Source organism: Eubalaena glacialis, chromosome 3 (assembly GCF_028564815.1).
Source record: "Eubalaena glacialis isolate mEubGla1 chromosome 3, mEubGla1.1.hap2.+ XY, whole genome shotgun sequence".
NCBI lineage: Eukaryota > Metazoa > Chordata > Mammalia > Artiodactyla > Balaenidae > Eubalaena > Eubalaena glacialis.
The window spans coordinates 27,993,755-28,008,738 of record NC_083718.1 but is presented as its reverse complement, the minus strand read 5'-3'; positions in this window follow the sequence as shown (position 1 = coordinate 28,008,738).

Below are 14,984 nucleotides of genomic sequence, written 5' to 3'. Positions count from 1 at the left end.
TTTAAAGATAGTTTCCAGAGACAGCACAAAACACTTCCACTTGCACTTACTTGGCCAGAATTAGATGCATGGCCACACGAAGATGCACAAACGTTCACCTGGCCACCCAGCCTTCTGACACTGGTGCAGACCTCACTGGGCACTATAATTCTCAGTCAGAGGCCACTGGAGGCCGTGATCCCAAGGCAGGTACCCCTCATATACACCACAGCTCTCAGCCTGCTCAACACTTACCTAATGAACAAACCTAAATGTTGCCAGCCAATCAGCAGCCTCAGACACTGATTTTTCTAATATGAGACAGAAGCAGTACTTGCTCTTTGGGCTTTAAAAACTCTACTATATTTTTCCTCCCCCAAACCTCATCCCCAGAGCCTAGAACTGTGCTGGATCGGGTTCCTCGCCGGAGAGAACAAGTTTTCCACTTTGCGCTCCAGCTGTAGTCTCTGAATCTTGATATATATTTTCTTGAACAAATGAAAGGGAGACTGAGAAATTATATGGCTTTTGGTTGAGTCAATCCTGACCTGTGCTAAAAATGGAGGATTTTATTACGGAGGAAGAAGGACAGAATGGATATTGGGGTACAAATAGGAGACTCTATAATACTCATAAATTGAAGAAGCTGGAATTGAAAGTGAAAATGACATAAGAACATAACCACCCCCTGCTACCTCTCTAGCCCCAAATTTGCTGAAATCTTGAGAGGGCTTTGGACTTCCTCATGTAATGGTATTGTGGGCTGGATGCAATCTCGTCTAGATTCTAAGTGGCCAGATGACCAAGTCACATCTGGGTCTGAGTGATGCCACCAGGCATATGCATGTGTCACTACACAGCCAGCAACAGCAGCACACTTGAGCCCAAGATATCAGCAAAGCATTTGCTTCTTTAACTCCCCCAAACTGCAGTCCATTAAAAAGAGCACTGAACTTGGAGTCAGGAGTTCAGAACTGAATTAAGAATCAGAGCTCATTCATCTAGTGAGTGATTTTGTGTAGGTACCAGAGCAGAAATATCAACAGTAATTAATGCCTGATGAGAAGTTACCATGTACCAGGTACATGCTACACATTTTATATGTATTCTTTATTCTCCACAAAAATCCTATGATATATATAATATTATTATTGCCACTTTTCAAACAAAAGGAAACTTGAAGGCCTAGAGATTAAGAAATGACCAATGGAACTGGTAAAGTAGCACAGTGAGAATTTGAACCCAAGGCTTTGAAAGGCCAGATTTCTTGCTCTTAACTAAATGCTGCTTCTCACAAAGAGAAGCTTCCCTGCTGGCGCAGTGGTTAAGAATCCGCCTGCCAAAGCAGGGGACACAGGTTCGAGCCCTGGTCCGGGAAGATCCCACATGCCGTGGAGCGACTAAGCTCATGCGCCACAACTACTGAGCTTGCGCTCTAGAGCCCATGCTCCACAACCAAAGAAGACACCGCAGTGAGAAGCCCATGCACCGCAACAAAGAGTAGCTGCCGCTCGCTGCAACTAGATAAAGCCCACGTGCAGTGATAAAGACCCAACTCAACCAATAAATAAATAAGACATTATTAACCAAGACTAATCCATTAAAAAAAAAATTGACTCCAATGAAAAACAAAAAAGAGAAGATACATGCCGACATCAGGCGTACGTGGGCTGAGACACAAGTAAACAGTACATAGTGACCAGGTATGTACAAGGTCAGGTGGGTGGGGAGGCTCCCTAGATGAATAATGAATCACAATCAGCCAGACAGACAAAGCAGAAGAAGTGTTCTAGATCCAGGCGGCAGCACATGTGACAGCACGGCCTTCGTCGACCACAAAGTGGCTGCTGGGCTCCAGACGTGTGTTCTCCATCAGGAAGAAAGGAAGGGGTGGGTGGGAAAAGATGTCTTCTTGATCAGTGAGGAAAATATTGCTCAGCGACCCCAGCAGACTTTGTTGTGTCCCACTGGCCCGACCATGTCACAAGCCCACTCCAAGCTGTGAGGAAGGACAGAAAAGTCACCATTGGCTGTGGTCAGTCATGAATCATCCACTGGGGCTGGGCCCATTGCCACCCTAACAGAACTGGGGTTGTGTTAGCCAAGAAGGAAGGGGGATGGGAGGTGGAGGGGGCAGCCCCTAGGCTCGAGTCACCATCCTTCGCACCGAAGTCGAGGGGGAGGTGAGGACAGCGTAATGAGAGGAAGAACTGAAGCCATTTAGTGAGATACTAGAGGTGAGAGCTGAGAGAGCAGAATTCTTAGGTGATTCCCAGATTTATGGCCTGGGTGATTGGGCCTTCAGTGACTAAATTAATCAGGGAGCAGAGGGTTATAGCTGGAAGGCAAACTAACAAGATGTATTGTCTTAGTCAGCTCAGACCGCCATGATAAAATACCACAGACAGGGCAGCTTAAACAATAGAAATTTATTTCTCACAGTTCTGGAAGCTGGCAAGTCCAAGATCAAGGTGCTAGCTATTTTGTTTCTTGTTGAGAGCTCTCTTCTTGATTTGCCTTCTCACGGTGTCCTTACATGGCTTTTCCTCCATGCACATACAGAGATTCTCTCTCCCTCTCTCTCTCTTCATCTTCTTAAGAGGACATTCTACTCATCATGGGGGCCCCACCTTCAAGATCTAATCTAACCCTAATTACCTCCCAAAGGTCCCAACCCCAAATACCATCACATTGGGGAATAGGGCTTCAACATTTACATTTTTGAGGTGACATGTTCATTCAGTCTGCAAGATGCATAAAATGATTTTATGACTCAGGAGACATTCTATTGCTTTGGGATTCTTCACAGACTTTCCTTTCTCTTGGTCTGTTGAGACAATCAAACAAATAAAGCAAGTAAAAGCATTTTTATGGAATTCCCTGGCGGTCCGCTGGTTAGGATTCTGGGCTTTCACTGCTGGGGGCCCGGGTTCAATCCCTGGTCAGGGAACTAAGATCCCACAAGTCAAAAGAAAAGCATTTTTACTTAAGCCTCATATAACAGTAAATTGCCATCATCAGGTAAATAGAAAGCAGTTGGAGTGGTTGCCTGATCCTATTTCCCCAGTGGCTGGGAACATGCTATGTGATCCTAACCCCTGACAGATGGGCTCTGTCATTGTCGTATCAATTTCAGTGCCCAGGGGACCAGGAACCCCTGCTTCTCGGGTCCCAAGACCTGTCCTGTTGCCTGCCTTCCTGAAGCTTGTTGATTCTCATCCTTCCTTCAATTTTATAATCTACTCTAAGAAATTAATTTTTTAATCAAGTTAATAGTAATCATTTTTGTAACCTAAAACCGAAAGAACTTTATCTAACTTCTTGGTCAGGTCTTTTTTTTAAATCACTTTATTGAGCTATGATTGACATACATCTTGGTCAGGTCTTTAAAAGTATATAATACGCCACAATATCCCATATGTGGTACTTTTGCCAAAAATGCTTAAAATCCAATTATGAGAAAAAATAGACCGTGAGACATTTTATGAGACAACTAACGTGGACCCTTAAAACAAGTCATTATCATAAAAAGCGAACAAAATTCTGAGGGGATCTGTTATAGATTAGCAGAGACCAGAGACATAACAACCAAATGCAATGTGTTAACTTTGATTGGATTTTTGAATCATTAAAAAAAAAAATCAGCTTTCAAAAACACTTCTGAGTCAATTTGGACTGTATATGAGATGATACTGTAGAATTTTTAGTGTCACTTTTCTTAGGTGAGACAACATACTGGGGTTAATAGTGTTGACCTGAAATAAATAGACACCAGTTATTTCTCCAGCAAAGATGGTTTATTCAAGATCAATGGGAATTGCATTTCCGGGTCTGCAACCATGGCGAGCCACATGAGTCCCCCCCATAACAAGGGAAGGAGAACGCTTTTATAGAGGGGAAAAAGCGTTTATACAGTAAACAAAGTGTCCATGGCTTTCATTGGCTGAGTCCTTGCCAGGAAAGAAGAGGAGTTTTTGTTTTTCCTCTGCTGGGCTCTGCTATCCTAGCACAGCCTGAGGGCTTCCCCTTCCTGGTACCTAGACTCTGATTGAGATTTCTGTTCAGTTTTTTACAATAGAAAATATCCTTATTCTTAGGAAACACATGCTGAAATGTTTAAAGTGTCATGATGTCTACTTTCAAATGACTCAGAAAAAAATTTATATAACTTCATAAATTATTAAAAACTGCTCTAACTCGGTGAAAGGCATATAGATGCTCATTGTATTATTCTTTCAACTTTTCAATGAGTTTGAAATTTTTCTAAATAAAATATCTGAAAAAGTGTCCAATATGCAATTGTCTTAAAGGACAGATTCATGAGTCAGAATGAAACATCCAAGTCTAAGTAGTTTTTGAGGTCTATACTGTCCTATATAGTTATAACTAACCTTTGCAAACTAACAAACTGCTGCCACAGGCATTATCTCCTATAATCCTGATGTGAATGACCCTTACGCGGTAGGTTTTGTTGCCCTACTTTGTAGCCAAGGTGCAGAGTTGACCGGCAGAGCTGCAGTTCTGGCCTGTGTTTGACTCCAACCCTCCTAGGTTTTCCTCACTCCCAGCGGCCAGTGCAGTAATGAGCACCTGGTAGGTTCTCCTTGGAACATTCATGTAGTATTTGTCTGATAAAGAGAAAATTTTAAACTGTTAATGAGGAGTATTGTGTTAGATAGTTCTTAAAATTTTAGAATTTTTAGTTAGATTTTATGGCACCAGTAAGTTGAGAATAACTTTTTGGTCAGGGAAGAAACTTTTTCTTTTTTTCTTTCTTTTCTTCTTTAAAGCCTTCTTTTAATGGAATACTTTTTAGTCACCACTTCCTCTTCCCCTCCACAGTACTGGAATGGAAGCAAAGGAGAATGCAGAGATTGTGGGTTTTAAAGGGAGAGGCCTTTTAGCTTTGGGTTGGCCTCTCACGTAGCGTTTCCTGGGAAACACACTCTGTGATAGAAATTTGTTTGGGGGAAGTTTTTGGAGTGTGCTTCTGTAGCCACACATATAAGGGAGTGAAGGAAACAGGGTCTGACAAAGGGATACGCTGAACTGTGTGTCACTTGCATCAGAGGCCTCAGCCAATGCCATGGAGAGCTCCAAAGCTAGAATGGAACTTCAGAGACATCCCAAACTGGGGTTAGGAGCCCGGGCTTCTGTACACTCATGTCAACCAGCCACTGGACGTGGGCTGCCCCGGGAAGAATATGTAGTCTGGGCAAAGGCAACTCTTTTTAGTCAAGGGAAATTCTTGGGGTGGGACTGAATGCTTTCAGCTGGGGCTCCAGCAGGTGCAGTCTGGTTCGGCTGCAGAGCCCTTTTACAGTCTGGACCAGGATCCAGTCCAAGATCACATAGTACTTTTACTTGTCTTATCTCTTTAAGCTTATCTCTTTTACTTGTCTTATCTCTTTAAGCTCTTAATCTAGAAGAGCTTCTTAGCTTTTCTTTATCTTCCTTCATTTTATCATTTTTAAAGAGTTCAGGCCAGTTCTTTTGTGGAATTATTTAAGCTTATCTAAACTTTCCTTATGATTAGAATTCAGTTTATATTCTTTTGACTCACAATTTTGTTTCTCTCTAAGCAGGTCTAACACTTTCCCTGCAGGTTACATTGTTACCTGGTCTAAGTATTTTCCGGTGGCCAGAAGAGGATAAATGCGTAGATTCTGAAGAGGGAAGCTGGCCTCTGCATTGTCTTCAAGCGAGAGAGGAAGAGAAACCCTTAAAAGAGAGGAGTGGGCCACTTCTGCAGGCCCAGAAATTCAGATGAGTCTGAGTTTTCAAGGCTCTCAAATGCATTGACTCTTTTTCCTCATCCCAAATCTTAGGTTGCCACTCCTTTCCAACAACGGCCCTGACATTGGCATAGCAAACTTGTTGGAGCTATTCTCTGGGGCTTCACTTCTATTACACTTAAGTCCTGAGACTGATTCTCATCGGTTTCTGCCCTCCTGGCACAGCAAATGAGGGTCTTTCTATATGCTGCAGAGGGGAGTCCTCTGATTTCACATTTTGCCTAAATTAATGCTTAATCACCCTCAGATGTTCACTCTCTTACTGCAAAACACAGTGGTAGGGCTTCCCTGGTGGCACAGTGGTTAAGAATCCGCCTGCCAATGCAGGCGACACGGGTTTGAGCCCCGGTCCAGCATGATCCCACATGCCGTGAAGCAACTAAGCCCGTGCGCCACAACTACTGAGCCTGCACTCTAGAGCCCGCAAGCCACAACTACTGAGCCCGTGTGCCACAACTACTGAAGCCCACACACCTGGAGCCTGTGCTCTGCAACAAGAGAAGCCACCGCAATGAGAAGCCCACGCACCACAACGAAGAGTGGCTCCCGCTCACCGCACTAGAGAAAGCCCACGCGCAGCAATGAAGACCCAACGCAGCCAAAAATAAATAAATTTTTTTAAATTTAAAAAAAAAAAAAACACAGTGGTACTCATCCAGAGCCATCCAATTTCATTACTCTCATAATTACTTCTTCCTCCAACTTCTCCAATGCCTGAGAAACTGCACCTGCCAGTGGATTCCTTTCCTCTCATATCCTGTAAGTGAAGGTCTTAACAATTGCTCTGCTACAGAATGCCAGGGGCTCTCCCTGCTCCACCTGCCACCAGTGGTGATGTCCTCACCAATAGTCTGCCAGTGGATGATGGAATTCCAAAATTCAGTTCAGAGTCTGTTTCCTCAGACAACTTCCAGAACCAGCTCTTTTAAATCAGGTTCACTGGGAAACAGACTCTGCAACAGAGAATTGTATGGAAGTGGTTTATTGGGAAAGAGTCTCAGGAACTAGCTCTGTAATGGAACAAAGTGAGCAGGACTGGGCACAGGGAGAAACTGAACTCAGACACAGCAATTCAACCTCAGCTAGTTGGCTCCACAGGGACCGTTAGAGCTGGGCAGGCCCTTCAGAGTTTTCCAAACTGAGCCCAGGTGTCCTTACATTGACAAGCCATTGGAGGTAGCCTGCCTACTGATGGGAGCTTAAAGTCTGGAAGGCAGTCTTCTTTGGTCAAGGGCAATTGTTGGAGGGAGATTCAGCTGAAAGTTATCAAGAGGCAACATACAGTCTACGCAGATGTGAAAATGCCTCCCATCCTCCATCTCCTGAAGGGGAGAACCTGGGTAGGACACCACATTCTCCACTCCAGGGATCCTCACCCTCTTTGTGGCTAAAGGCTCATCCACTTGAAAGGCACCTTTAGAACAGAGTGGTATAAAAAGCCAGCAAGGGGACCAGAGGAATGGCAGGAGAACCCACCTTGTAGGGCTGGCTCCATAGTCAGGGTGGCAAGGAAAAGGGATGTAACAGGAAAGTAGGTGAGGAATACTCAGCACAGCTGCTCTGTCTTAGAATAAAGTGTGGGTCACTAGAAGTCAAGGCTTCTTTTGTGCCAACCCTCATGGGAATCTAAATATACCATGGCACCCTACCCCAATAATAACTAATATATTTAATGAGGTCAACAATTAATAGTAGTGTCCCTGGATTGAAGGATTTCTGATTAATGTTCCTAATTATGTTTTTCTATGTTATCTGAATTATGAGAACAGGTATTATTTAAAAGTAATATTTAGATGTTCTGTGCAGATGAGGAAAGAAGGTCTCAGAACTCACTGATGTCACCAGGGAAGAAGTGTGAGATTAAGTGGAGAGAAGATGACTGAAGATAAGATTTGGGTATTATAAGAGAGGGTGATTGCTTCCCTGGATAGTGGTTAGGGTGATCTAGCAATATTTTGCCATTGAAGAGAGTCAAATGACAATATGATATGTTGTCATAGCTGATAGACTATGATAGCCTGATAGGAATGATAGTCTGAGAGCTTTATGACCAGATTTTTATAGGACAATCTCACTAACACTCTTCTAAAAGTAAGCATTAGCTTGTTATTTACAAAAAACTCAGTGGGGGTGGGTGCGAGAATTTGGAGGTCATTTTAAAGCTGAAGAGAATGAAAAACTATGTATAGAGGTCAATAAGCTTGGCACAAGCTTGAAGAAATTTATGTCAGTGAGCATCTTTATGCAAAAGCAGTCCCTATTGTTTAGAGGAATTTATGATGACTAATCCATGTGACCTCTTATACTGTGGAGATCAGGCATCACAATTTTTGATTTGACTCTTTAGTTAAATGTTTTTAAATTTACTTAGGTTATACTTTTATATTTTAGATATATGGCATGTATATCATGATCCCAGTTTTCTAAAATTATTTCAGTTTATAAAGCTATCTAACTCTTGATGGCAATCTGTCTATATGTTTAAAATGATGTCAAAACTGATGTTCACCTGTTGTGGACAATGATAATTTCTGAATAGTGAGGTTTGTGATCATTTTCTTACTTTCTATTTTGTATTGCTAGGTACATTCCCATGAATATCATGGGGATTTTTCGTTTGGTTGGTTTTCTTCTTTCATAAAGAACATGTTATTATTCTCAAAATTAAGAATTAACACATTTTAATTAAAATGTAATTCAATTTGCCCTTCAGTGTCAGAGCATAATTCAAATCCAGATTCATTACAGCCTGGTGGTATGACTTCAGACAAGTTCTTTAGCCTTTCTTAGCCTTCATTCCAAACAGAGGTGTTTACCTGCGAGGGTCAAGGTTGGGATCTGAGATGGTACGTATCAAATAACTAACACAATGCCTGGCAATAGAACCATATGTCATTTCTATTAGTGTTGGCTCAGTGATTGATTCTGTTCTTATATTTAAATTTTCTAACCTGTCTACTTTCAACAAAATGCTGTGTCACCAAGACTCTGGTATTAAACTATTTTGTGTTTGTTCCATGTAGCCCCTGGTCGCTCCTAAGTGCCACCTGAAACTTTATGGAAATACTTTATTTCCTAGCTTGGGAGGGGTCCAAGATGACGGTGTAGGAAGACCCTGAACTCACCTCCACCCACAGACACCACGACCTACATAAAGAGCAATTCCTCCTGAGGAAGGACTGAGGGCTGATTGAACAGCTTCTGCACACAAATGACAGAGGGATCACAGAGAGCTGAGTAGGAGAGGCAGAGACATGGTATTGACTAGGAACCCCACCCCCAACCCAGAGACCTACAAAGAGGAGGGATATCACTAAGGGGCCCACGTGCAGACTTGCCCACCCTAACACAGCAAAAAAAAGACAGAGGGTTAAAGAGCACCTAGACTATACATGAAGAAAATCCATTTGCTAACCCTAGAATATCTTCCAAATGGATAGAGAACTGCTGAAACTCTCTCTGGGGTGGGAGGCACCATTTTTTGAGAGAGTGCCATTTTTTGCCTCTCCCCTCCACCTTGATAGCACAGGTAAGAACATGGTCCAGGCAGTCTAGCCAGTCTACCAAGACCATCCCAGCTGCCCCAGGCCCCTGGCCCACACCAGCTATGGCCATCCCCCAAGGTGGCCCTGATGCAGTGTACTATGGGACACCCCCAACCTATGTCCACTCTAGCTCCAGACATCCACCAGGCAGCCTAGGAGAAGTACCCCCCAGGACTACCCAACCTGTTCCCACTCCAACTTTAGCCATCCCACCAATGTTGCCCAGGCACAATGTGCTCTGGGAAATCCACTGGCCTGTACTCATTCCAACTCCAGTCCTCCCACAAGAGAGGCCTGTTGCAGAGCTCTCTGAGACTCCTGGTCCATACCCACCCTGGATCCACCCATCTCACCAGCATGACTGAGGCACAGAGCACCTGGTACCCCATGGCCCCTGCCTGCTCCAGCTCTAGCCCTCTCACTAGGGTGTCCCTGGTTCAGCACATCTTGGGGAAATTTGGCCCATGTTTGGAGCTCCAGCTCCAGCCATCCCTTCAAAAAGGCCTTTGCCTGATGCACTCTGGACTCCATCCTACACCCATTTCTGTTCCAGCCATTCCACCAAGGCAGCTCAGCACAGCATACCCCAGGACCCCCAGACAACACCCACTCCAGATCCAACCAGTCTGCCATAGCCACCCAGCACACACAGTCTACCCAGAGGATGCTCCTATACAAGGCCACATTTTCAAGTCCAGCAGAGGTACTGTTTAGCCTAATTCATAGAAACAAACACAGAAAGTCAAACAAAATGAGGAACAGAGAAATATGTTCCAAACTAAAGAACAAGATAAAATCCCAGAGAAAGACCCTAATGAGACAGAGATAAGTAATTTGCCTGATAAAAAATTCAAAGCAATGGTCATACAAATGCTCACTGGGTGGATGGACTCAGTGAGAATTTCAACAAAGAGATAAAAAATATAAAAAGAAACCAATCAGAAATAGAGAACACGATAACTTAAATGAAAAAATACACTAGAAAAAAATCAACAGCAGATTAGAAGATGCAGAATAACATTTCAGCAATCTGGAATATAGGGTAGTGGAAATCACCCAATCAGGACAGCAAAAAGAAAAAAAAAAATGTTTTTTAATGAGTATAGTTTAAGGGATCTCTGGGACAACATCAAGCATACTAACATTTGCATTATAGGGGTCCCAGAAGGAGAAGAGAGAGAGAAAGTGGCAGAAAACTGATTTGAAGAAATAATGGCTGAAAACTTTCCTAATCTGAAGAAGGAAACAGATATCCAGGTCCAAGAAGCACAGAGAGTGCCAAAGAAGATGAACCCAGAAATCCACACCAAGACATAGCATAATTAAAATGGTAAAACTTAAAGAAAAAGAGAGAATTTTAAAGGTGGCAAGAGAAAAACAGCTAGTCACCTATAAGGACACCTCCATAAAACTATTGGCTGATTTTTCAGCAGAAATTTTGCAGGCCAGAAGGGAGTGGCATAATATATGTAAAGAGCTGAAAGGAAAAACTTACAACCAAGAATACTCTACCCAGCAAAATTATCATTCAGAATTGAAGGAGAGATAAAGAGTTTCCCAGACAATCAAAAACTTAAGGAGTTCATTGCCACTAAACTGGGCTTAAGCAGAAAAAAGGCCATAAATAGAAATAAGAAAATATATGAAAGAAAAAAGTCTCACTGATAAGGGTAATACATAGTAAATGTGGGGGATTAGCCACTTAGAAAGGTAGTATGAAAGTTAAAAGACAAAAGTAGTAAAACCAACTATAACTACAACAAGTAAAGGGATATGCAAAATTTTTTTAGTGTAAACTATGACATCAAAAACATAAAATGTGATGGAGGGAATAAAAATGTAGTGCTTTTAGAATGCCCTTGAACTTAAGTGACTATCAGCTTAAAATAAACTGCTAAGTATATGTGTGTGTGTGTGTGTATATATATATACACATACATACATATTAATGAATCTCATGGTTCAAAACTAAAAACCTACAGTAAAAAACGCAAAGAATAAAGAGAAAGGAACCCAAATATAACATTAAAGAAAATCATGAAACCATATTTGAAAGGATTGACTCCAATTTTGAAAAAAGTTCTACTATGGGTAAAGTGCATGCTACAGAGAAATCATTCATGAAAGGAAGAGTCAATCAATGTGGCAAACTTCAGTGTTCTCTTATTTTAAGAAATTGCCATAGCCTTCCCAAACTTCAGCAGCCACCACCCTGAACAGTCAGCAGCCATCAACACCAATGCAGGATCTTCTACTAGAAAAAAGATTATGACTTGCTGAAGGCTCAGGTGATGGTTGGCATTTTTTAGTAATAAAGCATTTTTTAATTAAGGTGTATACATTTGTTTAGACATAATGCTGTTGCATACTTAATATAGTGTAAATATAACTTTTATATGTACTGGGAAACCAAAAAAAAAAGAAAATCATCAAACCACAAAGGTAGAGACAAAGAAAAGAAAGAAACAGAGAACTACAAAAACAAGCAGAAAACAATCAACAAAATGGCAATAAGTAAATATCTATCAATAATCACTTTAAATGTAAATGGACTAAATGCTCCAATTAAAGCACATAGGGTGGCTGAGAGGATAAAAAGATAAGACCCATCTATATGCTGCCTACAAGAGATTCACTTTAGGCCTCAAGACACACTCAGACTGAAAGTGAAGGGATGGAAAAAGGTATTCCACACAAATGGAAATAAAAAGAAAGCTGGGGAAGCAGTACTCATATCAGACAAAATATACTTTAAAACAAAGACTGTAACAAAAGACAAAGGGCATTACATAATAATAAAGGGGTCAATCCAAGAAAAAGATATAACATTCATAGATATTTACGTACCCAAATAGGAGCACCTAAATACATACAGCAAATATTAACAGACATAAAGGGAGAAATTGACAGTAGTACAATAATTGTAGAGGACTTTAGCACCCCTCTTACACCCATGAACACATCATCCAGACAGAAAAGCAATAAGGAAATAGTGACATTAAATGACACATTAGACCAGATAAACTTAATAGATCTATACAGAACATTCCATCAAAAAACTGCAGAATACACATTCTTTTCAAGTGCACATGGAACATTCTCCAGGATAGACTGTGTATTAAGCAACAAGACAAGTCTCAATAAATTTAAGAAGACTGAAATCATATCAAGCATCTTTTCTGACCACAATTGTATGAAACTAGAAATCAATTACAAGAAGAAAACTGGAAAAAATACAAGCATGTGGAAACTAAACAACATATTACTAAACAACCAATGGGTCAATGAAGAAATCAAAGAAGAAATTTAAAAATACCTTGAGACAAATAAAAATGGAGACACAATTTTCCAAAATCTGTGGGATGCAGCAAAAGTGGTAGTAAGAGGAAAGTTCATAGTGATAAATGCCTACCTCAAGACACAAGAAAAATCCCTAATATAATCTAACTTTACATCAAGTGAAACTAGAAAGAAGAACAAACAAAGGCCAAAATTAGTAGAAGGAAGGAAATAATAAAGATCAGAGTGGAATTAAATAAAGACTTAAAGAAAAACAGAAAAGATCAATGAAACTAAGATCTGCTTCTTTGAAAAAGGTAAACAAAATTAATAAAACTTTAGTCAGACTCACAGAGAAAAAAAAAGAGAGCAGGCCCAAATAAATAAAATCAAATGTAAGGGAAGATACAGCCAACACCACAGAAATACAAAGAATCATAAAAGACTACTACAAACAATTACATACAAACAAAATTAGACAACTTAGAAGAAACAGATAAATTCTTAGAAATATGCAATCTCTGTATCAGGAAGAAATAGAAAATCTGAACAGACAAATTACTAGTAATAAAATTAAATAATGATTTCAAAATTAAAAGTTTTTTTAATAATTAAAAAAAATTAAATCAGTAATCAAAAACTTTCAAAAAACAAAAGCCCGGGTTCGGATGACTTCACAGGTAAATTCTACCAATCATTTAAAGAAGAGTTAATATCTATCCTTCTCAAATTATTCCAAAAAAAATTGAAGAAGAAGGAACACTTCCAAATTCATTTCACAAGGCCAGCATACCATGATACCAAAATCAGACAGAGACAATCCAAAAAAAAACAAAATACAGCCAATATCCCTGATGAACATAGATGCAAAAATCCCCAACAAAACATTTGCAAACCAAACTCAACAATATAGTAAAAGGATCATATACCATGATCAAGTGGGATTTACTCCAGGGATGTAAGAATGGTTCAGTATTCACAAATCAATTAATGTGATACATCACATTAACAAAAAGGAAAAGAAAAGTCATGTGATCATCTCGATAGATGCACAAAAAGCATCTGACAAAAATTCAACACCATTTATAATAAAAACTCTCAACAAAGTGTGTACAAATCATAGGATCATCTCTATAGGTGATTTGACAAAATTCAACATCAATTTATAATAAAAGATCTCAACAAAATGGGTATAGAGGGAACACACCTCAACATAATAAAGGCTATATATGACAAACCCACAGCTAACATCATACTCAATTGTGAAAGCTGAAAGCTTTTCCTTTAAGATCAAGAATAAGACAAGAATGCCCACTCTCACCACTTTTATTCAATATAGTGTTAGTAGTCCTAGCTATAACAATCAGACAACAAAAAGAATGAAAGTCATCCAAATTGGGGAAAAGAAGTAAAACTGTCACTATTTGCAGGTGGCATGATACTATATATTGAAAGTCTCCACCAAAAACTCTATTAGAACTAATAAATGCATTCAGTAAAGTTGCAGGATAAAAATCAATATAAAGAAATCTGTTGCTTTTCTATACACTAATAATGAACTGTCAGAAAGAGAAAGCAAGATGGACTTCCCTGGTGGTCCAGTGAGTAAGACTCCCCACTCCTAATGCAGGGGGCCCAGGTTTGATCCCTGGTCAGGGAACTAGATCCCGCATGCATGCCGCAACTAAGAGTTCGAATGTCACAACTGAAGATCCTGCATGCCACAACTAAGACCCGGTGCAGCCTAAATAAATAAATAAATATTAAAAAAAAAAAAAGAAAGAGAAAGCAAGAAAGCAATCCCATTTAAAATTGCATTAAAAAGAATAAAATATCTGGGAATAAACAACCAAGGGTGCAGGAGACCTATAATCTGAAAACTATAAAACATTGATGAAGGAATTTGAAAATAATATAAAGAAATAGAAAGATATTGTGTGTTCTTTTATTGGAAGAATGAATATTGTTAAAATGTCCATACTACACAAAGCAATCTATAGATTCAATCCAATCCTTATCAAAACACCAATGGCATTTTTCACAGACCTAAAACAAATAATCCTAAAATTTGTGGGTAACTGCAAAAGACCCTGAATAGCCAAAGCAATTTTGAGAAAGAAGAACAAAGCTGGAAGTATTACATGCCATGATTTCAAACTATACTACAAAGCTATGATAATCAAAACCACATGGTATTGGACAAAAAACAGACACATAGATCAATGGAACAGAGTAGAGAGCTCAGCAATAAACCCATCAACATCACTAATCACCAGGGAAATGCAAATCAAAACCGTAATGAAATATCACCTCATAGCTCTCAGAACGACTACAGGCATACCTCGGAGATATTGCAGGATTAGTCTTAATCTACAACGAAGAAGGC